The sequence below is a fragment of the Piliocolobus tephrosceles genome, chromosome X, assembly GCF_002776525.5.
Source record: "Piliocolobus tephrosceles isolate RC106 chromosome X, ASM277652v3, whole genome shotgun sequence".
Lineage (NCBI taxonomy): Eukaryota > Metazoa > Chordata > Mammalia > Primates > Cercopithecidae > Piliocolobus > Piliocolobus tephrosceles.
The window spans coordinates 56,765,908-56,791,233 of NC_045455.1; the positions used below are offsets into that span (position 1 = coordinate 56,765,908).

At 38.3% G+C, this 25,326-nt stretch overlaps 1 long non-coding RNA gene across 1 annotated transcript; it reads left to right on the plus strand.

The window, feature by feature from the left end:
* The first annotated feature begins 368 nt into the window (after positions 1-368).
* LOC111529321 lies at positions 369-10,183 on the plus strand. Its single transcript, XR_002727391.1, has 3 exons — positions 369-421; positions 8,775-8,895; positions 10,093-10,183. It is a non-coding gene; the product is annotated as an uncharacterized LOC111529321 (long non-coding RNA).
* Positions 10,184-25,326: the final 15,143 nt, after the last annotated feature.

Consider the following 25,326-nt stretch of genomic DNA (forward strand, 5'->3'; position numbering starts at 1 on the left):
TCTCTTTTCTCATTCATCAGATTTGTCTGATGTTTCTCTTACTAGCCTTTTAAAGATTTTCACATATCAATTCTATTTCTGTCTTTGTCTATTTTATTGCTTTAACATACTCAATTATAGATTTATTAGTTAATTTTTCCTTTCTGCTTATTTTTTTGTTCCCCCCCCAACATTTTAGTTGTGTTGCGCATTATTCATTTAAAAATATAGCTTTATAGCTTTAACTATATCCCATAAAAAAATTTCTCCCATGTCATTCTTTCTGTCTCTCTGTCTCTGTCTCTCTTTTTTTTTGTTTTTTCTTTTGAGTCCAGGTCTCACTCTGTCACCCAGGCTGGCATGATCATAGCTCACTGCAACCTGAAGCTCCCGGGCTCAAGCAATCCTCCTGGTTCAGCCTCCCTGGTAACAGAGACTACAGGTGCGAGCCACTGTGCCTGGCTACTTTATTGAATCAACTATTGACATCCTACATGTATTTATTAATGTGCTGTCCTATTTAGTGGTTTCAACCTTTATGTTTAATTCTCTCATTTTTTTTTTTTTTTTGGAACTCATGTTTTGACGTGTATTTATTTATTGCTGTGTAGCAAACTGCTACAACTGGGTGACTTAATAGCACTTATATTTATTACCCCTCAGTTTCTGTGGATCAGGAGGCCAGGCATGGCTTAGATGGGTCCTCTGCTCAGGGTCTCACAGGCTGAAATCGCATGTTGACCGGGCTGTGATCCCTTGTGGAGTTTGGAGTTCTCTTCCAAGCCTACTTGGTTGTGGGTAGAATTCACTTCTTATGATTATAGGGCCCTCTTTCTTGCAGGCTATCTGCCAAGACGTATTATAACTCTGAGAGTGCCCCACAGTTCCTGGCTATGTGATCCCCTTACATCTGGATGTTTGTTGCTTTGAGGCCAGCAGGAGAATCTCTGACACCAAAACTTTTCATTAGAGGGCTCACCTGATTCAGGCTCACTCAATAACATTTCCCTTTTGATTAATTTAAAGTCAGCTGATTAGAGACCTTAATCACATCTGTTAAATCTCCACTTTTTCCCAGTAACATAATCTAATCACAAGAGTGACACATATTCATAAATCCTGCTTATAATCCAGTAGAAGGGATTGTACAGGCCATGTACACTAGGAGGCGGGAATCTTGGGGTCATCTTGGAATTATGACTATCAAAAGGTGTTAGGTATCTTTTTAAAGTATTTTTCAGAAAGCACAACAGTTTTTTCAACACCACCTTTTGATTAGTTTTTTTCTCAACAGCTTTCAGACGCCTCATTTATCATATACTAATTTATACTATATACTTGGCTCTATTTCTGAAAGTTTGATTCTGACCTATTTGATTGTCTGAAGGCCTTGTAATATTTTAACACTTGGTAAGGTTAGTTCTACCTCACTAAAAATTCATTTCCTTTTTTGTTTTAGAGTCATTATGTTTTATTCTTGCTTTTAAATTTTTCTATGTGAAATTTAGGAACAACTGTCTAGGGAAAATAAATCTGTTGTATTTTCACTGAGACCACATTAAATTAGCAAATTAACATGGAGGAAACTGATTTGAATCCTAATCAAGTACATGATATGTCTTTCCATTATTTCAATTGTTCTCTATGTGTCCTTCTTTTGTGTTTTAATATTTTTGTGTGTGGGTCTTGCAGACTTATGAAAAAAATAGATATAGAATTTAGTTTTTCTCCATACTTGGAAGAGTTCCAATAGCATTGGAGTCATTTTTTTAAAGGTTATGCAGAAATTCCTATAAAATTGTCTGGGTCTGGTAATTTTTCAAAGAAGATCACGCCTTGACAATTGCTACTTCTTCTTAGAAATTGGTTTGTTTACATTTTCTATCTTTTTATGGTAATTTATTCATTTCATCTAGGTTTTTCATTTATTTGCATAGAGTTGAGCAGAGTAATCTCAAAATTCTTTGAATGTCCTCCTTCACGGGTTACTTCCCTACTGTCATTTATTAATTTGCGTAGTTACACTTTCCTCGTGTTTTTTTTTTTTCTTTATTAAGCCAGCTAGTTTGTGTACTCTTTTGTTTTTTCCCCCTCAAATAATCAGGTTTTGGATTTATCCATTTTACTTTTCTATTTTTAATTTGTTAACATTTTATCTTTATTACTACTTCCTTATTTCCTTCAGTTTATTTTGATTTCCTTTTTCAAACATTTTCAGTTGATAGCATAATTCATTTATTTTTATTCTTTGTTAAGTAATATATATATTGAGGGCTATAATCTTTTTTGAGCTGAGTTTTATAGTATTTTTCTTATTATTATTTTTAGAAATTCTGCAATTTAAGTTTATAGCTATTTTTGACCCATGCCCCAAGTTGCTGAAGAATTTTTAAATTTTCAGGTGAAAGGACCCTTTATTTTCTCATTACTCATAGTTTTATTTGTAATCACAAAGTTATTTGATTGTTATCAAATATACTATTTGAGGAGTAATCTATGATGTAAAAGATGACTAATTTTCATGACTTACTCCGTGGGAATGTGAAAATAAGGTGTATTTTTTATTTTCAGGAACAAAGTTCAACATGCATCAACTGGATTTATTTTAATAATGTTTAGGTCTTTTAAGACATTCATCTTCTATACTGGTGTATTTTTATCCATTTATCCTTGTAATTTCTATCATTTCTGCCTTATGGGCATGACTGCTATTTTGACTGGTGCATAGATTTTCATTACTTTCATATCTTCACTGTCAATTGTCTGCTTTGGCATTACAAAAACATTTGTTATAAAATGCTTTTTATTCTAAATTTTACCTTATCTGATATTGACAATTCAAAAACTACTTAGTTTTGTATTTTTAGAGACAGGGTCTGTCTCTTTCACCCAGTGTGGAGTGCAGTGGTACAATCATAGCTTACTAGAGCCTGGAGCTCCTGGGCTTAAACGATTCTCCCACTTTAGCCTCCTGAGTAGCTATGACTACAAATGCATACCATCACATCCAACTAATTTTTTTATTTTTGTAGAGATGGGGTCTTGCTATGTGGCCCAGGCTGTTCTCAAACTCTAGGCCTCAAGTAATCCTCCTTTCCTCAGCCTCCCAAAATGTTGGGATTACAGACATGAGCCATCACACCTGGCCAAGAACTACTTCGATTTCAACTCTTCTGAAAGTTTTATATGTGTCTCCTGCATATAGAACAAAACTCAGTTTTTATTTATTCTCCAACAAAATTTTTTCCAGAAGTGAGTTAAACTCATTTACACTTATGGATATGATAGATATATCTGGCCTTATTGTTTATGCTATGTTATCTGATGAAAATTTTTTAAAGTACTTTTAATGTAATTTGTTTGCATTGTATATAGTTTTTTATATTTAGGAAGGTCTATATTTTTATTTTTTGATTTACCCTTATTTCTTTAGATACTGTTAGTTTCTATGATGTAATCCTATGAAATAATATCAGAATGTTTTCTTCTTTGCTTTCCTTTTTGCCTTTGTCCCCAGTATGAGTCAATACATTTATTCATGTTTATTCATTTTCTTTTACTTCCAGTATTTAACTGCCAACTCAGAATAATATCTTATGACTTTCAGATATTACAGATGAGACAATCTTCCTTTTTCTCCCCCTTACTCTCCAAATTAATTAGCTAATTAATTTAAAAATTGTGACCATATATACAAAGTTTGCTTTCTAGAATAGAGTGGTAGAAAGTAAACCCTGTATACATGTACACAATTTTGAAATTAATTAGCTAATTAATTTGTTTGTCTTGGTTTTATTGCTAAATGAACTTAATTCTCACTGTAAGTTCTTTGCTATTGTTTCCTTAGTCACTCTTTGTTAATGAAGTTTATCCTTCAATAATTTCCTCAATAAGGGCTCATGGGCATTCTATTCCTCAAGTTCTTATGTATTCAAAATGTTTTCAAAATTTACTTCAAGGCCTTGAAGGATAACTTGGGTAGATACAAAATTGTTAGCTTGAGAGGCTGGGTGCAGTGTGGCTCATGCCTGTAATCCCAGCACTTTGGGAGGCTGAAGTGGGTGGATCACCTGAGGTAGCGAGTTGAAGACCAGTCTGACCAACATGGAGAAACCCTGTCTCTTCTAAAAATACAAAAATAGCTGAGTGTGATGGTGCGCACCTGTAATCTCAGCTATTAAGGAGGCTGAGGCAGGAGAATCGCCTGAACCCAGGAGGCAGAGGTTGCGGTAAGCCGAGATCGCACCATTGCACTCCAGCCTGGGTGACAGAGCAAGACTCCGTCTAAAAAAATAAATAAATAAAATTGATAGCGTACAGGAACAGAAAACAAACACCACATGTTCTCACTCATAAGTGGGAGTTGAACAATAAGAACACATGGATACAGGGAGGGGAACATCACACACCGAGGTCTGTTGGGGGGTGAAGGGCAAGGAGGGGAAGAGCATTAGGACAACAAGGCTTGTGGGGCTTAAAACCTAGATGATGGGTTGATAGGTGCAGCAAACCACCGTGGCACATGTATGCCTACGTAACAAACCTGCACATTCTCCACGTGTATCCCAGAGCTTAAAGTAAATTTTAAAAATTAAAATTAATATAAAAAAATTGTTAGCTTAGTAACTTTGCTAGGATATATCTTCAGATTCACCATTTTACGTCAATTTTCGTTGAACTAGTATATACCCTTTCAATAGGCTGAATCAAAAAGTATCTTTAACTTTCAGATTTTTTAAAATTTCATCTTCTTTAAGGATTTCAATATGCATACACCGAAGCTTCTTTGCCTGATTTTTCTATTGTTTTCCCTCTAATTCTTTTTATCTCCTCAAGTTTTTTCTACTTCCTCAATTTCTATTTCCTCTATCTTTTATATCCCCATGAATTTCCACAATGTCTATTTTCCCTTTTCTCTAACCAGTTCCTCTTTTTCTGTAATTGCTTTACCTTTTTCTTCAACTTTCAGTTCTGCACCTCATATTTAATTTCTTTCTGTTATTTTACAAAATTGTTATATATAGTCCTGCTTCGTGGTCTCTTTATGCGGAGACAATTGTTTCATTTACCATTTAAAACATATTTGTTGCAATTAACTGAATGTTTGTGTTTCCTTAAAATTCAAAGGTTAAAACCGTAAGCCCAACTTGATGGTACTTGGAGGTAGACCCTTTTTGAGGTAGTTAGGTGATGAGGGTGGAGTCCTTACGAATGGCATCAGTGCCATAATATAAGAAGAGGCCAGAAAGCAACCTAGCTCTCCTTCCACCAAGTGAGGACACAGCAAGAAGATGTGTCTCATAACCCTACCTTTCGGCAGGAAAGGTAAATACACAATTTTCTTATAGGAATGAGCACAGGAAAGACAACAGGACATTCTGCAGACCCCCTTATATGTCATTGCTAGCCTTAGCTTTCCTCACTGTACAACTCGCCAGTACCTCAAGGTTAAGACAAGCTGAAACTAATGTTTTAGATAATTCCATGGGACAGAGAGTTGAAAAGGCTCTACTTTCCTTCCTTCTTTCTTTCTCTTTCTTTCTTTCTCTTCCTTCCTTCCTTTCCTTCTTTCTTTCTCTCTCTCTCTCTTTCCTTCCTTCCTTCCCTCCCTCCCTCCCTCCTTCCTTCCTTCCTTCCTTTCTTCCTTCCTTCCTTCCTTCCTTCCTTCCTTCCTTCCTTTCTCTTTCTTTCTTTCTTTCTTTCTCTCTTTCTTTCTTTCTTTCTTTCTTTCTTTCTTTCTTTCTTTCTTTCTCTCTCTCTCTCTCTCTCTCTCTCTCTCTCTCTCTCTTTCTTTCTTTCTTTCTTTCTTTCTTTCTTTCTTTCTTTCTTTCTTTCTTTCTCTCCTTCCTTCCTCTCTCTCTCTCTCTTTTCTGAGACGGAGTCTTGCTCTGTTACCCAGGCTGGAGTACAGTGGCGTGATTTCGGCTCAGTGCAAACTCCACATCCCGGACTCAAGCAATTCTTCTGCCTCAGCCTCCCGAGTAACTGGGATTACAGGCACACGTCACCACACCCGGCTAAATTTTGTATTTTTAATAGAGACAGGGTTTCACCACGTTGGCCAGGTTGGTCTCAAATTCCCCTGACCTCAAGTGATCTGCCCACCTCAGCCTTCCAAAGTGCTGGGATTAGGGGCGTGAGTCACCGCACCTGGCCTGAAAAAGCTCTTCTTTCTTTTCCTACATTTTGTTCCCATCTCTGTGTCTCTCCCTTCATTGTCTCTTCTTGATGTAACATGACTACGATTGTACTTCTCTGACTCAACAAACACATAGGTTGTGTCTAGCTATGTTGCCAGCATTGTATTAAATACTGGAATTGGTGCTTGAGAAATAATTCTTATTGAAAGTTGTAAAATCTTGATCTATTCTGAGGAAAAAGCCATGGAAAGCCAATTAATAATGTAGGGAGGCTACCTTACTATAGCTTATTGTTATCTCTGATCTGGAAATATAGCAACAAACATACTTTGTGGTTTGCAGAGTTTTTGTTTATTATACATCATTTTCTCCTTCAGCCAGATTTGTGGCTTATAAAAATAACCAAATTTTTGCTTATAAATTGTTATAATGAAAATCTGTAGCTTGCTGCAGTAAGATTCATGGTCATGATAACTTTGAAAGCATTTGTTTGCATTTAGAGTGTGGGGGAATAATTTAAATTTAAAATTTTTGCATAAATTATTTATATGTTGAGTCCAAGATGCAATGCAATTACAACAACATTTTTTAGAAGTGAGGCAGAAGTTTAAAATTTATAAATACCTCTTTACATTTTGGTGGCACTCGATATAGTTTTCTAGAAAGCTGTATTTTTTGTTGTTTGAATAGCAGTTAGCTGTTTTCACTCTCTCTAACAGATGGAACCAAAGCATTGTGAACATTTTTATTAAAACAGCAAATGAAGCTATGAAAGAAGTGTCACATTGCCAAGTATTCATCTTGCAAATTAAATTCTACAACTTAGCAGGTGGTTTAAGTTCCCTTTAGAAATTTAAAATCAGCTTATTTCATTTCTCTGTGGTTTAACAGAGACACAGGTTCACTGCTGCATTCACTTATACAGATTCTGTTTGCATGTTTCTTAGAATTGACAGTTGGGAAAATATTTGCTAACTCTCACTCAAAATGGCTCATAATTGCCACATTCAGATGGTTGAGTCTTCAATTTTCCTCACTATTAAAGTCTACCATTTGTCTCTGGAGTCTGTTTGCAAGGTCTTGATGGATCCGAAAATTTGAAGCCCACATTCAGTATGTTTTTTGACCATTTCAATACACACTATCATTTCATATACTGACAGTATACTACCCAATTTAGAAAACTCCAATACCAGATGATAATATTCAGCTAGTCTGCTTCTAGTTTAGAGAATGCCAGTAAAGTAATTGGCACTTCCAGGTCCCTACAGGACTGTACTGATGAGCTAAGGCAAGTCTAAAGAGCCACCTTTACTGGTCCTTGAAGAGAAGAGAAAGTAGAATTTCCTGTGCTGCTTCTAATGTCACTGCAATGAGATTAATTTCACAAAAACATAATTTTCCCTCTACATACATTTTCATATTTTTTCACTCCCTACTTAATAAAACTTAGGCTCATTATTCACAGCCTTCCTCAATTTAACCCCCAAACTCTTTTTACATCTATTTTTGAACAAACGTTCTTGGCCCAAGTAAAATGGTCTATTTATTATTGTCTCCCAAGCAGGTTAGTATTTCTTTGCCTACCCCTCTACTCACCTATACCAGTGCATTTTCCTTCTCTTCTTTGATTATCCAAGTCCTTCTTTTCCCAGAAGGCACAGCTGAAGTCACAATGCCAAGAAGCCCTCCTAGCTTCTCCTAGCCTCCCATCTCATCCTCATTCCCTCTCCTTTAATCCTCTCTAGCACCACTTATTACATGGCACCTTGCATTGTTCTTTATTTTCCATGTATACATCCTGTTTCCTTAATTAAAATGTAAGATCCTGAGGGTAGAGATACCATTTGTACACTGAATTACTTGCACCTCAGTACCCAAGATGCAATAGTCAGTCATGTGTGTTGATGTTGGTAAGGTAACCAAGATTTACAGTAACGGCTAGCTCATAACCCTTGGGGTTTAAAATTGTAGCTAGTTTTGCTCGTCCAGCATACTTTCTCATTTCTCTTCTTCTGGCTTTCTTGTGGACTTGACCCTACTCTACGTAGAATTGTCAATTATAGTTCTGTATTTGTCCGGACAGACCAGTAAACAAAGAACCTCTGGATATTAGATAGTTCAAGTAAAAGCTTAATTTTCACTCACATTGTGTGTGATGATGTCTGTGTGCTTTGGCTCAGAGCTCTTCATGTTACTATTACTCTGAAACCCAAACAAAGACTCCAGCCTCTTTTGGGAGCATTGCCAATGAAGAGGCAGAGGAATAAAGTGTGTTAAATCATTCACTTGCTCTTAAAGCCTTCACATAGAAGAGACACACATGTCTTGGTAGAAAGCTAGACATATAGATCAATGATACAGAATTGAAAGCGCAGAATTATACCTTTATATTTATGGGCAATTGATTTTTAAAAAGGTGCCAAGACTGTTCAATGAGGGAAAGAATAGTCTTTCCAACAAATGATGTTGGGATAGCCAGATACTCACATTAAAAAGAATGAAGTTGAGCCTCACATCATATACAAAAATTAACTCGTAATTGATCATAGACCTAAATGTAAAAGTTCAATGTAAAATCTAAATGTAAAGCTAAATGTAAAAACTAAACATAGCAATAAATCTTTACAACCTTGTGTTTCTTTTTTATGACAGAAACAACAACAACAAAAAACAAACTTCATCAAAATTAAACTTTTGGCTTCAAAGAACATTATCAAGAAAGTGAGATTACAACCCAAGGAATATGACACTATATTTGCAAATAATATATCTGGTAAGAAACTTGTATTCAGAGCGTACAAAGAACTCTTACAATTAAAAAAAAAGCAACCCAATTTAAAAATGAACAAAGGAGTTGAGTAGACATTTCTCCAAAGAAGATATACAATTGCTTAATAAGGAGGTAAAAAGATGTTCAACATCATTAATCATTAGGGAAATGCAAACCAAAATCACAATGAGATACCCCAGTTAAAAAGAAAGAAAATAAATAGCATTAGCAAAGAGATTAGAACCCTTGAGCATCACTAGTGAGAATGTTAAATGGTATAGGTGCTTTGGAAAACCATTTAGAATTTTTTTTTTTAAAGAAAACATTGAGTTACCCTATGACCCAGCAATTCCACTCGTAGGCGTATAACCAAGAGAACTGAAAACATGTTCACACAAAAACTTCTACACAAATGTTCATAACAGCATTAGTTGTAATAGCCCCCAAATAGGAAAAACCCAAATGTCCATGAATTGATGAATGGATGAACACAATCTGGTGTATCCATAAATCGAATACTATTCAACCATAATAAGGAATAAAGTACTGATATAAGTTACAACATGCAAGAACCTTTAAAACATTATGAAAGAAGTTAAAGCTAAATGAAATAAGCCAGTTACAACAAGGCCACCTATTGTATGAAATGTTCAGAATAGGCAAATCCATAGACGCAGAATATAGATTAGTAACAGCCAGTGAATAGGGGGAGGAGAAAATGAGCAGTGATTACTAATGAGTATGGAGTTTCTTTTTGGGGTGATTAAAATATTCTGGAATTAGTGGTGATGGCTGAGCAGCTCTGTGAGTATACTAAAAACCACTGACTGTTATAATTTAAGTATACTAAAAACCAATGACTGGCTTTTATGGTATGTAAACCATAGCTCAGTAAAACTATTATATTTTTTAAAAGTAACACCCATCACTTCTGTTTAGTTTCATTAGTCAAAGAAAGCCACAAGTTACTCCAACAGGCCAATGAAGTGCAATCCTTCCTTCCATGTGCTTAGAAGGGAAATGAAAACATTTGTTGAACAGTGCTAATGACTACAAAGCCCTGGGCCTTTACGAGGGTATGAGTCTCAGAATAGGCCAACTGTGATCTTACACCCTCCTGCATACAATGATTGGTCCACTAGTGGTCATGTAACATAAGCAGACCAACCAGCCCTTTTATCGAATGAATGTATGTTACAGGCAGAAACATCTTGTGATTACTGAGTAGGAGGATGGGAGATTGGGACTGTCAGAAGCCATCTTATCAGCCTTATGGAGAGAGCCTGCATCCAGCTGTGACTGTTCAACCTCGAGATTTTCAAGAGGCAGAAGAACTTTGCTTAGTAAGTCATTAGCAGCAAAATGGAATTCCAATCTCATAACTCTTTGCCCAGCAGGTGTCTCACATTATCTCCTAAGAAATCCTGACAGTATTTCTTCTTGCCACTTTCTAGACTCTCCTCTCTTCCCCATACTCTTTCCAATGCTTAAATGGGAAGATCCCCCTTCTCAGCCTCTCATGTTCCCCTTATTTACAATCTTAGGCTCCATCTCCAATGTTATCCTTAGATTGAGAGAGTTTCAATGGGGCTTATTCTTCCCATATTTTCCTGCCTGTATTAAACACCTCCTAAGATGGCTTGTAATCTCCTCCTCTTGAGAATGGGCTGGACGTAACTGCTAGCAAATAGAGCATAGGGCACTTTCAAGATTAAGTTACAAAAATGTTCTGATTTCTGATGTGCTTGTCCTCTGGTGGACACCAGATGCCACGTTGTTGGCTGCCCCATGGAGAGGCTCACATTGCAAGGAACTGCGGGTGGACTCTGGCCAACAATCTACAAGAAAACTAAACCCTGCCAACAACCACAGGAATGACCATGGAAGTAGATACTCCTCTAGATGAACCTTGAGATTTCTGCAGCCCAGCTGACACCTTGATTGTAGTCTGTGAGAGACCTTAAAGCAGAGCATCCAGCTAAGTCATGGCCAGATTCCTGACACAATACAAACTGTGAGATAATAAGTATTGTTGTTTTAAGTCACTAAGTTTTGGGTTAATTTGTTATGCAGCAATTACATAACAATTGGTTATCAATGCAGTGCCCCTTCCAAAAAACTCTTGGCAGAGTCTCTTTTTAGATCTGGGTTGGGAATCATTATGTAAACTTTGTTCTAAACTGCTCTTAAAAATGATCTATCCTAGGCTGGGTGCAGTGGCTCGCGCCTGTAATCCCAGCACTTTGGGAGGCTGAGGCGGGCGGATTACGTGAGGTGAGGAGTTTGAGATCAACCTGGCCAACATGGTGAAACACTATCTCTACTAAAAACACACAAAAAAATTAGCCTGGCGTGGTGGTGCATGCCTGTAATCCCAGCTACTTGGGAGGCTGAGGCAGGAGAATCGCTTGAACCTGGGAGGCAGAGGTTGTAGTGAGCTGAGATCGTGCCATTGCACTTGGGCCTAGGTAACAAGAGTGAAACTCTGTCTTGGAGTGGGGGGAAAAAAAGATCTATCCTTACTCATAGCTTATTCAAGGTCCTAACCCAAGCAGGTTCACCTCACCTCCCTTCCTTTCAGTGAGCTGCTTCTTCATTTCCTTATGCTGTCTGGGGATGTTACTGAATAGGAAGATGCCATTCATGTTCTTTCTTATCTTGATCCTAGAGTTTCAACCTAATGTGCCCAGTAGTTTCTTATTCTGAGACTACAATGCTGCTTTCACAATAATAGAACTTCATTCCTCCTGGACACTCTCTGACACGTTCCAATTTGCAGTGAGCATGCAGTTAATCATCCACTATAGGAATCTCATTTTACTAAATTCTGAGACTGAATGGGAATCAGGATAGTAGTAAGTAAATTTCAGAATAGGTTTAAGTGGGTTTTTTATATGAGCAGGCAATGGTTCTACAATAAGAATCTGATCATATGCCTACTACTTTCAGTCATCTGATGCCCTATGAATCTTTAGAGAATAATGTCCAAGGTATGTAGCCTTTCCCCTCTTCTGTCACCCCCAATCCCTCCTCACATCCTAGGGTCCAACCATGCTGCATTCTCTGGCATTTCCTAGACTTGTTGGGATCTCTCATGCCTGAGATCTTTGGCATATGGTTCCCTCTGTTAAGAATACCCATTTCTAGGTTTCTTCATGCTTCAAAACTTTATGCATACAGGACTCTTGACCTCTCTGGAGAGCTCCTCTCACCCAGTCCCTTCACCATACACTTCTCCCAAAATAGAGGACTATTGTTATATTTGGTCATCTTAAAGGCATTTTACCGAGTGCCATGAGAAGAAAAGAGCTTTTCTTTGGGCTGAGAAAAGATATCACAAGGTAAACCCGTGCATGGACAGTCTTTGTGGTTCCCTTATCAGTTGCTGGAGAGGTGCAATGGGCTCAGGGAGTATCCCTGTAGTCTCAACCTGACGGGGTTGGAGGTAGTTGGTCTACTTTTGGGTTGAAATCAGGGTGAAGGACAAAACAGAAGGAGGCAAAGGATTGTGGGGTTACCTTTGCTGTAGGCAACTTACTCTGCACAATCCCCATGGTCTGTCCTCACCTGCTCATTTCACTGATTTAGGGCCAGAGCTGATCATTAGTTCCTGTGCACACATTTCCCTGTGAAGTTTGAAAGAGGAACTACTGGTTAAAAAAGGATTTTATAGCCCAGTGCTCCTTGTCCCAAGTTGGTCTGTCTGTCTATCTGTCTCTCTCTCTGTCTCCCCCTCCCCTCCCAGCTCTCTTCTCCTTCCTTCCTCCCTCTCTCTCTCTCAGTGTAAGATTTACATCCTAGTTGACATGACTTTCTTTGTCTGGGAGGCTGTTTTTAGCTCCCAGGCTGAGTAGGGTGTTCTCCCTTGGCCTTCCATAAGACTTGTTGCTTGTATGTGATATAGCAAATTAGGCTTTTTTCAATTTAACTCATGTGTTTCTCTACTAGACAAGGAGCTTCTTGAGAACAGTGATGATATCATACATCTTTGTGTCCTCAGTACCAAGTATGGTTCTTGTCCCATAGCACTTTCTCAACAATTATTTAATACATTAATCAATGCTGTGTAATGCCCTAGTTTTTATCCAATCTGTGTCATATAATGACAAATGATCACATACTGTCTTGACTTGTTCTATAATAAGTTATTCACAAGTCTCTTCTTCCCCCTCAGAAATCAAACTCTGTCCATATTGATGGCAATTCCTGTCCCTATCTTAGCCCCCTTCCAGATGGTCCAAATGACCCCCTGCAGCTGCAGTTTACTCTGCTCTGCCTCAAAATTAAATCATAAGATATTGAATCTGCATATCAACTTTTTCATCCAACGAAGCAATAGGGTGTGAAATATTCAGGCGTGAGACAAGATTGCTAGGGGAGCCTATGAATCCACCTAAAAGAACCCTTTTAATAACTCCAATGGGGGGCGTGCTGCCTAACTGACTTCTTCTACCTGGATGTTTAAGATTCCTCTCCCCTGGTCGACATTGCCCATCCACAGACTCACAACTCCCACCACCACTCACACGCAGACCTTAACCACACTGGTCAGAGCCCTGGCTCCCTGTAGGAGCTCAGCCAGTGTCTCTTGCCAGCAGCTGGGATCTGCTCATTACCTTATCCCTGCCAGCCCTGCTCCCAGAAGATTGAACCCAGTTCCTGCCTTCCTTGATCTGGTGACAGTAGTGCCTAAAATGCTGTATGCAGTTCATTTCTCTCATGTAACCTAGGGATCTCCTAGACTCCCCTCTCCATCAGAGCTGACAGAAATGCTTGTCCCAGCTGGTGCCCATCTAGAGTCCTCCCTGTGATTTCCTATAGCTCTCTGAGAAGAGAATGCTTTCCCTTTTCTTCATTATGTCCTCAACATCCATCTCCACCTTTCCCCATTTCTACAAAAAATCCAACCAAACTTGGTATTTTGTAATTTTCTATGGATCTTCATTCAAGTTGGGAGGCTTGAAGGGCATGGGGGAGCTTTCAACAGAGCCTTCTCCTTCCTATCTGGCCCTATCAGCCTGTCCCGCCCTTGGCATCCACCCAGGTGACCTATCCAGCTGAGCACAGTGCCTGGGACTTGTGTCTGACTGTCATACTCACAGCACCAACTCTGCCAGGAGTTTTGGTTTTAAAAGTTTTTTCCTTATTATCTTGTTTTGGACGCAGTTTCTAGTATGACCTGGCACTATGCCTGTTAATAGCTACCTTCTCTGTAAATCCCTATACTTCACCTATTCAACCACACTCTCCCGACAACAAAGCACCCCTTTTGTTTTGAAGGCCTGTTCTAGAACTGGGCTACATCTGCCAAGCCTTGGATGTATTGGCCTGTTCCTGAGGTTTGGTCTCCCTTCGCAGAGCGATCCTGCATTATTTACCACTAAACCCCTTTTTTGGGAACACTCTAACAATCGACTGGGACAGCAAAGCTTTTTTTGTTTCATAGATGTGTGTACTGAGCCTGAGGCTGTGTTTTCTCTTGAATCTGCATGCAGGGAAGCAGATTAATCAAAAAGATCTTAAGCAGGCACTGTTTGTTTTGCATGAACAAACAGCAATTGCTCTTTGTTTAAATTTAATAGTTAAAAATGAACAGTTCTGGTGATAATTACCACGTATTTATATTGGCATTTTACCTTTTAAGTTCCAAAAGAACAGCAGTTTAACTCAATTGAATCATATTTATCAAGCCAAAGGTTAAGTTCTACACAGTCTTTTAAAATTAGAGAAGGCAGTGAATTACTAAGAAAATGCCCCAAATTAATAGTCATGTATAATATACATATCTTTTGTTGGGAAGGTGTGAAGGGAGAAATACAAGGAATAGTAAACCAAAAGAAACAAATATAACATTTGTCTACCAATATCTGAGAAGGTTCACAGAAAATCATCATTGCTGTTCACATTTGCACAAGCTGACTTAGGTCATTGGACCATTGAAACATGTTTGTCATTGTAGACACTGTAGCACAAATCAAACACTATAAACTTCACACCCAAAACTAATCCTGTTGATGCGGCATGTACTGCACTATAAGTGAGAATGTCAACAGTGGCATTTGCAATAAGAATATTGTTAATGATAATCTCATGGTTTATGAAATACACTGCTGGTTTAAGAATCATTCTTAATTTTAATCCTGTTTCCAACCAAAACACAAAGAGGAAATTTTCCCTTTTCATTGTGACAATCTATTTGCACCTCTCATTGAAATGCATCTTGCCAGTGCATAGTGTGCAAGTACTTTAATTAAAACTCATCTATATGGAAGCTTCCTACCTGCTCATAGTAAATAATTCCAGATAGAAATGTTTGAAAAGAGACCAAGTTATGAATTAGAAGCAATTACCAATTTGGAATTGGAAACAGAGTAGAAAACATATAACATGCTTATAAAAATGTGTCTATAGTTATTTTTACTTTAGAAATTTAAGACGCAATTTAAATTATAAAATCAGAAAACTAGAAGAACTCTACAGGTTACCAACCTCTCCTCACTTTGCTAGAGAAGGTAACAAGAGGTTAATTATGTCCCTGAGACCACACAACTGGTGGCAGGGATGGAACTAATAAACAAAGCTCCTGATCTCCTGATTTCTAAATTAACATTCTTTCTACGACCTCAGTGTTCCAGTAGTAAATAAAATTAATTTGAAGTATTATGCTTCATTGTATTTTAATAAATCAATTTTCTAAATGAAATTAAGATATCAATATTTCAACCAGTCAAACCATTGACTTTGTGTGGATATATTTTCATGTTTATAGTATTTTGCATATTTAATATTCAAGATGTTCTTTCCATACACCTAATTTTCAATCCTTACAAGTGCTCAAGGTTGAGGGAAGGATAAGACATAGACTTTCAATATTTGCATCTTTTATGCCTAATGAGAGTTCAAAATATGACTTGAATTGTAGAATGCATTAATAGAAAATATATATTCATTTTCAGATAAGTAAAATGCTTAATCCATTATTCCTAAGCTGATTTTTTTGTTGTCTTATAAGATTAGGTTGCTGATTCCATTTTATTAGAAAAGTGCTTTACAAAACTCATTGAACAATACTTCATACAAATCATCTTTCTTGAGAATTTGAAATAAATCAGTGACTCTCTGACAATTAAAAATAGAAGCAGCCTTCATATATCACTGTATCAGATAAGCTGCTTCCAGCTACCAGTAACAGAAACCCTAAATTAAACTGACTCAACAACAAGGAAATGTATTAACTTGCCTAACAGAAAGTTTGGTTTGGTAGATTTGGCAGCTCAACCATGTCGTCAAGGACTTTGGTTACTTTAATCTCTGTATTGGAGTCTAAAGTGCCAGCTTCATCCTTTATGATGTAGATGCTAGCATTATCCCCATTTTACAGATGAGGAAACTTATGGTCTTAAAATGGTACCTTCATGATCACTTCGTGGTTGTAAAATGGCTGCCAATTACAGCCAGTGCTATTATTTACATCCAATGGGACAGAAAGTCACTGGCTTCCTGTGGCTGTCTAGTAAGGGAAAGAAAGGATTTTCTCAGAAGTCTTTAATACACTTCTTGCCAGAATTGGGCCTCAGGTTCATTCTTGTATCAAACATTGGCAAGGGAGCATAGGATTGCTTTTTACTCTTTCAGATTCACTGTTGAGTCAGAGTCCCTTCTCCAAAATATGTGATGGCACTACTCAGTGAAGAGGAGAGAATTTCTGAGTTAAGCAGAGGGGACCCCAACTTCCTCCCTGAAGCATTTTAACCTCTTGACTTCCATAACATCACATTCTTAGCTCTTGGTTTTCCTTCTACCTCTCTAGCCACAACTTCTCAGATTCCTTTGTAGGCTACTCTACCTCTTCCCTCCCTCTAAATGTCAAAATTACGGATGCCTCAATCCTAGGTCCTCTTCTTTTTCTTTCTCTAACCCTCTCCCTAGGTTATCTTACTCACTCTTGTGGCTTTAAATATCATACTAAGCTGATCATCTCCCACCCAAAACTATCCCCTAAGCTCCAGATTCATATATCCAGCCTTATTCCACATAATATTCAGGGACTTGGGTTTCTCTCATTTTGTGTTTTCTCCTTCTCTTAGAACAGTGGCTCTCAAACTCCAGCATGCATCAGAAGCACTTGGAGGGCTTGTTAAAACACACATTGCTAGGCCCTGTGTTAGTCCGTTCTTCTACTGCTGTAAAGAAATACCTGAGACTGGGTAATTAATTAAAAAAAGATAGAGATTTAATTTCCTCACAGTTCTGCAGCCTGAGCAGGAAGCATGGTGTTGGTGCCTGCTCAATTTCTGATGGGGCTCCAAGGAACTTTACTCATACTGGAAGGCAAAGTGGGAGAGGGCACTTTACAGGGTTAGAGAGGAAGCAAGAGAAGGAGCAAGAGACAGAAAGTGGAGATCCCAGACTCTTTTAAACAACCAGATGTTCCATGAACTGAGAACTCACTTCAAACCAAGGGGATGGTGTTAAACCATTCATGAGGGATCCACCTCATGATCCAATACCTCCAATTAGGTGCCACCTCCAACAGTCGAGGTTATGTTTCAACATGAGATTTGGAGGAGACAAACATAAAAATGATATTAGCCCCATCCTCAGAGTTTCTGATTCAGTAGATTGGGGTTGGGGTTCAAGAGTCTGCCTTTCTAGCAAGTTTTTGGGTGATGTTACTACTGCTGATCTGGGATAACACTTTAAGAACAAGTATTTTAGAGTCTTCTCCACATCTAAACATCCAGAGTTTAAATTGCCACAAAGAGGGTGCAGTTAAACATCCGAAGAAGCTGCTACAAAGAGGATGCGGCCAGTGGGGGGGGGGGGGGGGGGGCAGGGAAGAGAGGATAAGGAGGTACACCCGTTGCATGCGTTACTGGCCCAAAAGTATTTCGCATCACTCCCACTGACGTGCCACTCCCCTCCTAAATGAGGGGAGCCTGGGAAGTATAATGCAGTTGTACCTCCATTCACCTGGCTGCACTCAAGTGCTACAAAAGAAGAAGAGAATGAGTTTTTGTGAAGAGCTAGGTCTCCACCCCTCTCTAATCTTATACTACCAACGAATCAGCAGTCACACTTGCTTTCTTTTATTTTAACCAAGGGTCTTTATACTTGCTTCTACTCACTCCTTTCTGCTCTGCTTATGGTTGACTTATTCTGTTTCTTTGGTTTCAGTTTAAATGTCACCTTCACAGAGAGGTCTTTCCAGAAATACCCTGTCCTAAGTAGACATCAGTCTATCTTCCCAGCTCCTTGTTTATTTCCTTTTTATTACTCATCACAATGTAGAATTTTATTTTTAAATATAATATCTATCACCCTTGCTAGGAAATTTTGTTGTTTTTGCTAGCTTCATCAGGACAAGAAACTGTGCCCCTTTTACTCACATGTACATTATTCATCTAACAAGACCATTTCTGTTGTTGGCCCAAAATTCATTTCCCTTTCTTTCTTACTAACATAATCTCAATTTAGTTTAAGTATCAGAAGATTCATCTCAGGCAATATGGGACTAGTGTTCCAGGGGCAAGCGTGTAATCCAACTCTGGCCAGTGGAAAGCAATGAGAAATCTGGGAAATGTAGGACAGCTTTTCTTCCCTGATAATAAAGAGATGGTGAAACAGAACTCTGCCCTGCATTTCCCTGTTTCCTGCTTCTGAATGCAGTTATGTAAGGGTGTGATTTCTGGAGTTGCAGCATCCATACTACAACTATTAGGTCAGGAGAATTGTAGAGATGTGACTCCTAAGACCTAACATCATTAAGCCACTGCACCCACCTAGCAACTTCCTACCAATTGTTAAGGGAGATAATAAAAACATTATATGTTTAAGCCAATTTCTGTTGAATAGTTGTACAGAGCCAAAGTATTGTGACTTTGCATGTTGCTTGGTACATACAAGCAGTATACGTTCAATTTATTCAGGAATTTGTTGTTGTTGAATGGATAGAAGAATACATAGCTGGCTGGACACAGTGGCTCTCATCTGTAATCACAGCACTTTGGGAGACCGAGGCAGGAAGATCATTTGAGGTCAGGAGTTCAAGAGCATCCTGGCCAACATGGTGAACTCCCACTCTCCCGTTTCTACTAAAATATAAAAACAATTAGTAGGGCATGGTGGCACATGCCTGTAATCTCAGCTACTTGGGAGGCTGAAGCAGGAGAATCACTTGAACCCGGGAGACGGAGGTTGCAGTGAGTTGAGATCGGGCCACTGCACTCCAGTCTGGGCAACAGAGTGAGACTCCATCTTGAAAAAACAAAAACAAAAACAAGAAAATAGAAGAAGAATACATAGCTATTCAGATACTTTAAAAAAACTAAAAACATAATTTTGTTTTTTAGGGTTAAATTTGAGGGAAAGAGAAGTGAGCACAGGGTACATATTGTACAGACTGGCTATCTTCATTAGAAAATCATACAAATACTCTTTCCTTCTTTTAAACATAATAAAGACTACTTTGAAAAGTAAGTAACTAAAGAAGCATGTAGCACACTATTTGAAAATACAGGATTTGAGTTTTTATTTAAGGCAAGTCACTATCTGTCCTTGACTTCAGTTTACTCATCTTTAAAAAGGAAATATTTATGCCTTTAAGAGTTAGTGTGATGAATAAGTGAGATAATACATGTACAGTGCTCAATGTAAATATACCCATCTATGGTAAACAATAAATAGTATTATAATTATTATTATTTATTAAACATAGTTGGGAGAAATGGGACATAAAGGTGAAAAATGCATAGCCCATTCCATAACTAAAATACCAAAGAACATTTAAGTAATACAATCAACATGAGAAATGTGAAGGAAGGGAAGGTCTTTCTGTCGTGGAAGATCAAAAAATGTTTCAGGAAAAGAGAAGACATTTAATCTGGACCTTTAAGGAGAGGTTCAATTTAATACACAGAGATGAGCAAGAAGCATGTGTATTGTAGTGGCTGGAAGAGAGAGAAAAGATAAATGTGTTACAGACAATAAAGTATGGGGAAAGGAGGACAGGTGTCTTAGTCTATTCCCGCGGCTATAACAAAACACTGCAGACTGGGTAATTTATAAATAATAGAAATCAATTCCTCATAGTTCTGGAGGTGGAAAAGTCCAAGATCAAGGCGCTGGCAGGTTCAGTGTCTGGTGAGGGCCCGATCTCTGCTTCCAAGGTGGCACCTTGAATCCTGCCTTTCTCTGATGGGGAGGAACACTGCATCCTCACATTGCAGAGAGGAGGGCAAAAAGGGTTGGGGTGCTCTCTCAAACTTCTTTTATAAAAGTTCACCAACCCCATTCATGGGGCCCTACCCTCTTGATTTTGTCATCTCCAAAAAGCTACTGCTTAAAACTGCCACATTGGCAGTTAAGTTTCAACATATGAATTTGGAGGAACACATTCAGACCATAACAGCAGCAAAGTACAAGTCATGGTTATGTAATAGCTGATAGAATGGTTTGGCACCCATAGAACTATACAGAGGAGGTCCATGGCGATGAGATTGGGAAAGTGGAAGGGCTACCTCATGGAGGAGTCTTGATAACTACTGAGAAAGGTGAGAGCACTTTGAACAGGCGATGGGGTGACATGAAAGGGCAAGAAAGTGACGCCATCAAAGCATACCAGACAATGTCAATTGGCTCCCCAATAGCCATTCTTTCTTTTGGCCTGCCTAGCTTTAATGGATGGTGACCACTAGCTCTGGCAATATAAGTCTGAGCAATAAGCTGTGAAATAAATCCACTGAATGCATCTGGGGGAAAAAAAACATTTCTCAAAGAGAAAGGCATGCCTTACAAGAGAAAGACATACCTTTTTAAAGGCAGAACGAGAAAATCATCTGGCTGCCACGTTCTCCAAATCCATCTTGTTCCCCTTGTGAATTCTGTTGTTTAAGGATGTGGTACTTAATGAGCTTCAGCAGCAATCTTAGCTCCATAAGGAAGGGTCTCATGTTGACCACAACATTCTAACTGATGCGGAGAAGGATATTTTAGAAAGATCTGTAAGGAATCAATGGGGATGCATTGATATGGTGATGAAACTAAAGGCAGGAGATAGAAAAACAACTATTGAACGCATCTTGTGTGCAATCATTAAATTAAGAAACGTGTATAGCACTTACTATGTACTGGACACAATGAAGCATTTGCTCATTTATTCCTCATAAAACTTCTATGAGGCTGGAATACTATGCAGCCATAAAAAAAGGATGAGTTCATGTCCTTTGTAGGGACATGGATGAAGCTGGAAACCATCATTCTGAGCAAACTATTGCAAAGACAGAAAACCAAACACCATATGTTCTCACTCACAGGTGGGAATTGAACAATGAGTTCACTTGGACACAGGGTGGGTAACATCACACAGTAAGGCCTGTCGTGGGTTGGGGGAGATGGGGGAGGGATAGCATTAGGAGAAATACCTAATGTAAATGACGAGTTAAGGGGTGCGGCACACCAACATGGCACATGTATACATATGTAACGAACTTGCACGTTGTACACATGTACCCTAGTACTTAAAGTATAATAAAACATAAAAATAAAAAATAAATTAAGGTAAAAAAAAACTTCTATGAGGTAAGTACTATTATCATCCCCATTTTTCAGATGAATCATAGACAGATGATACAATTTGCCGAAAGACATAGAGCTAGTAGGTAGCCAAACATTAAACCAAGCAGCCTGGCTTTAGAGTCTGTGCTCCTAACCACTAGTGTGCATTTATTTTACAAACATGTACTATCTTACTTCTACATAACAATTCTATAAGGAAAAATACCATGGCTGTGCCATTTTACAAATGAGAAAACTGAAACAGAGAAGTAATTTATGGTGACACATGTAACAAGAGATGGAGTAGAAAGTCAAGTCCAGTTCTACCTAACTCCAAAGTTCAAGCGTGATACCAAATTCGTAGTTAGAAAACCGTTTTAGGCATGCTTCTAGAGAAAACAAAACGAAACCAAACAAAAAAACATTTTTCAAAGAGAAAGATAGACTTTTTAAAGGTAGAAAGGAGAAAATCATCTTGCTAGCTCCTTTCAGGGACCTGAATCAAGGCAGTGGCTTCAGAAATGTAAGGGAAGAAATCTATTTGAGACAGATTGTGAACAAAGGTTAGACAAGAATTATGGTTAGGTTATATGCAAGGTAAAGAGATGAAAGTTGATTCTGTCTTTTCAAAGCTAAGTTAAAACACAGGGATACTTTATTTTAAAGGAAGCCTATAAAATGAATATTTTAAATGTATATTTTAAGTGAATACTTCAAAGTCATTGTCAGCATATCCAGTAAGTTAGGGTCAACTCAAAAAGTGGGTATTATGATTAACTATTATTTAAGTGGCAATTTCTTTGTGCATCTAAAAATGTAGCCCTGTAAGAGTGGGTAGGGGCCTCTTCTACATAATGCTTTTGCAATTTAAATCCTTAAGTCAATTGTCTAAACAAAGTTCCCTGATAATTCACCTCCCCTAGAAGTAGGGTATGATTAAATTGCCTGTCCCTCCCACTTAGGCCTTTCCCACTGCCATGCACAATCTTCCTCAGTGTAGGACACAAGTAATAGTTTAAGAACTTGACATATTGTACTGCTGTGGAAGGATTCTTATATATATTCCCAGGGTTTTGGTGGGCTATTTCCTGCCCTTCCTTCTCAGGGTCCCTTTGCCCTCTAGCTCCAATCCTTAATCACTCTGTTCGTTTCTCATTCCTCACCATACTTTTTATCTCTGAGCCAAGGCAGATTTTGTTTGTTTTGAGACAGAGCCTCGCCCTGGTGCCCAGGCTGGAGTGAAGTGGCGCCGTCTTCTCTCACTGGAGCCTCCACCTCCCCAGCTCAAGTGATCCTTTCGCCTCACCCTCCTGAGTAGCTGGGACTAGAAGCGTGTGCCACCATGCCCAGCTAGTTTTTTCTTTGTTTATTTTTTTATTTTTTATTTTTTTGTAGAGACAGGGTTTGCCATGTTGCCCAGGCTGGTCTCAAACTCCTGAACTCAAGCGATCTGCCCACCACAGCCTCTCAAAGTGCTTGATTATAGACATGAGCCACTGTGCCCAGCCCAGATGATTTTACTTAGTTTCTATAGTCACTAGAAGTTTAGCTCTAGCTCAAGGCATTGATTTTGGGTTGAAATTACTTTCTTCATCTCCACCTGTAGCTCAATTTGGTAGCCTCTAGGAATTCAACTTAATTCATTCAATAAAATTCCTTGAAGAATTGACTAAGTGCCAGGTGCCATGCTAGAAGCTTAAGATCTATGAAAGTGGTGACTCTCAATCTGTAACATGCATAGGAAACATCAGGGCATCTTGTTAAAAATGCACTTGTGAATGCTTAGTTCTGGGATAGGGCTTGAGTGCCTGCATTTCTAACAGGCTCCCAGGTGAGGCCCATGCTGCTAGTCCTAGGAACACATTTTGAATAGCAATAGAAGACAATGGGAATATAAACAATGAAGTTCAACAAAATAGTTACAGATGCTATGATAAATACGTGAGAAACTGAGAATGGAAGGTATGGGGGTCCCACTTCTCTCTGGTCTCTCTCTGGTGGTTTCTCAGTAACCACCCCTAACCTCCCCTCTGCTGCTCTTGATTCGTTTAAGTATTTCTGGTCCTATTCTGAACCTCTGCCATCAATTCCCACCCTAAAAATTTACTAAGCACCTACTAACAACTACAGTTGGTCCTTGAACAATATGGGAGTTTGGGGAGCTGATACCCTGCCATTACCCATGTATTCGAAAATCTGAATGTCATTTTTGACTTCCCCCAAACTTAACTACTAATAGCCTACTGTTAACCAGAAGCCTTACCAATAACATAAACAGTCAATGAACACATATTTTGTATGTCATATGTATTACGTACTTTATTCTTACAATAAAGTACATTAGAGGAAAGAAAAAGGTATTAAGAAAATCATAAGGAAGAGAAAATGTATTTACTATTCAATTAAGTGGAAGTGCATCATCAGAAGGGTCTTTTTCCTCATCATCTTCATGTTAAGTAGGCTGAAGAGGAGGAGGAAGAGGGTGGGTTGGTTTTGCTGTGGGAGGGAGGGAGACAGAAGTGGTGGAGGAGATAAAAGGGAAGGCAGGACAGGCAGGCATACTCTGTGTAACTTTTATTGAAAATTTTTCACATGTAAATGGATTTGTGCAGCTCAAAGCCATGTTATTCAAGAGTCTTTTCATGTCTACAAAAGCATCTCTCTGCTCCGCTATTTCCCTTCTTTGTTTCACTTAAACCTTTACAGAATTCCTTCATCCTAAAATATCTCATCCTTGGTCATCAGTCACTCTTCAGAAAATTACCTTTTCTAGGCATACAATGCCAAATTTTATCTCATCTTTATGATCACTAGCAGTGTCTAAACCTATACATGTAAACCTATTCATTTATATTTTGATTATTTGTATCTAATAATAATAATAATAGCTCACATTAGGGGAAGCTTAAATTATGCCAAGCACTGCTATCTCATAATAACCTATGGGATCAATACTAATACCCCACTTTGCAGATTAAACATAACTGAGACATAGAGGTGAAGATCACATTGCCACTAAGTGCCATCACCAATTTGAATATAAACAGGTCTTCAAAGAATGGTGCTTCTTAAAACGAATTGCAATACCATCTATTTGCTGTCCTGGTAAGGTTGGGAATGTGTGTGTTAAGCATTCCTGTGGCATGGGAAACCTCCATGATATGGAAAGAACTGCACATTTTCTCCTCTGCCTATGAGTGGAAGGGTATCAGGGGAGATCCAGTATCTAAGAATCACCTTTCAAACCTGCATAAATGGCATGCCAAGGTAACTTATTTCCCTAAGAGTCACTTAAACTCTTAATTCAGCTCTGCCTTATTTAGATGAGAGACTCACTTTTATTTGACAGTTTGTGTTCTGATCAAGCCTCTCAGTCAAGTGTCTCAAAATGCAAACACAAATTTTGGTTTTATAAAATCATCTGGGTTTAGCAGTAAATCTGATCTTGACAGAGAATTGTATCACATTGGGTTTCTTTTATGCTGTGACTATAATTGAATTGCTTTTTCACCAAAAGGATTATTTTGAACTCATAGAAAACTTCTTAAAAAAAAAAAGACAATGAAAGCCCAAAAGACATTCAATATGAAACCAAATTATTATGGCATTAAAGGATCTAAGTTAAATCCATGAAGGCAAGAAAATTCAAAGCAAGGTTTTAGGAGTAAAATTCCTTCAGTTTCATGCCTCACTGCATGTACATGACCACTTCTGCAGACAAGTAGCAAGGAGGAGAGGGAGTTAAATTATTTTGCTGATGACAACTCCTATGGGTCATTACATAATCAAGAAACAAAATACTGGTAATAGGAGCAGGATCATAAGGGAATGATCAACTGTTTTCTTCAAATGAAGCCTTTCATTATTACTGTTCTCCCA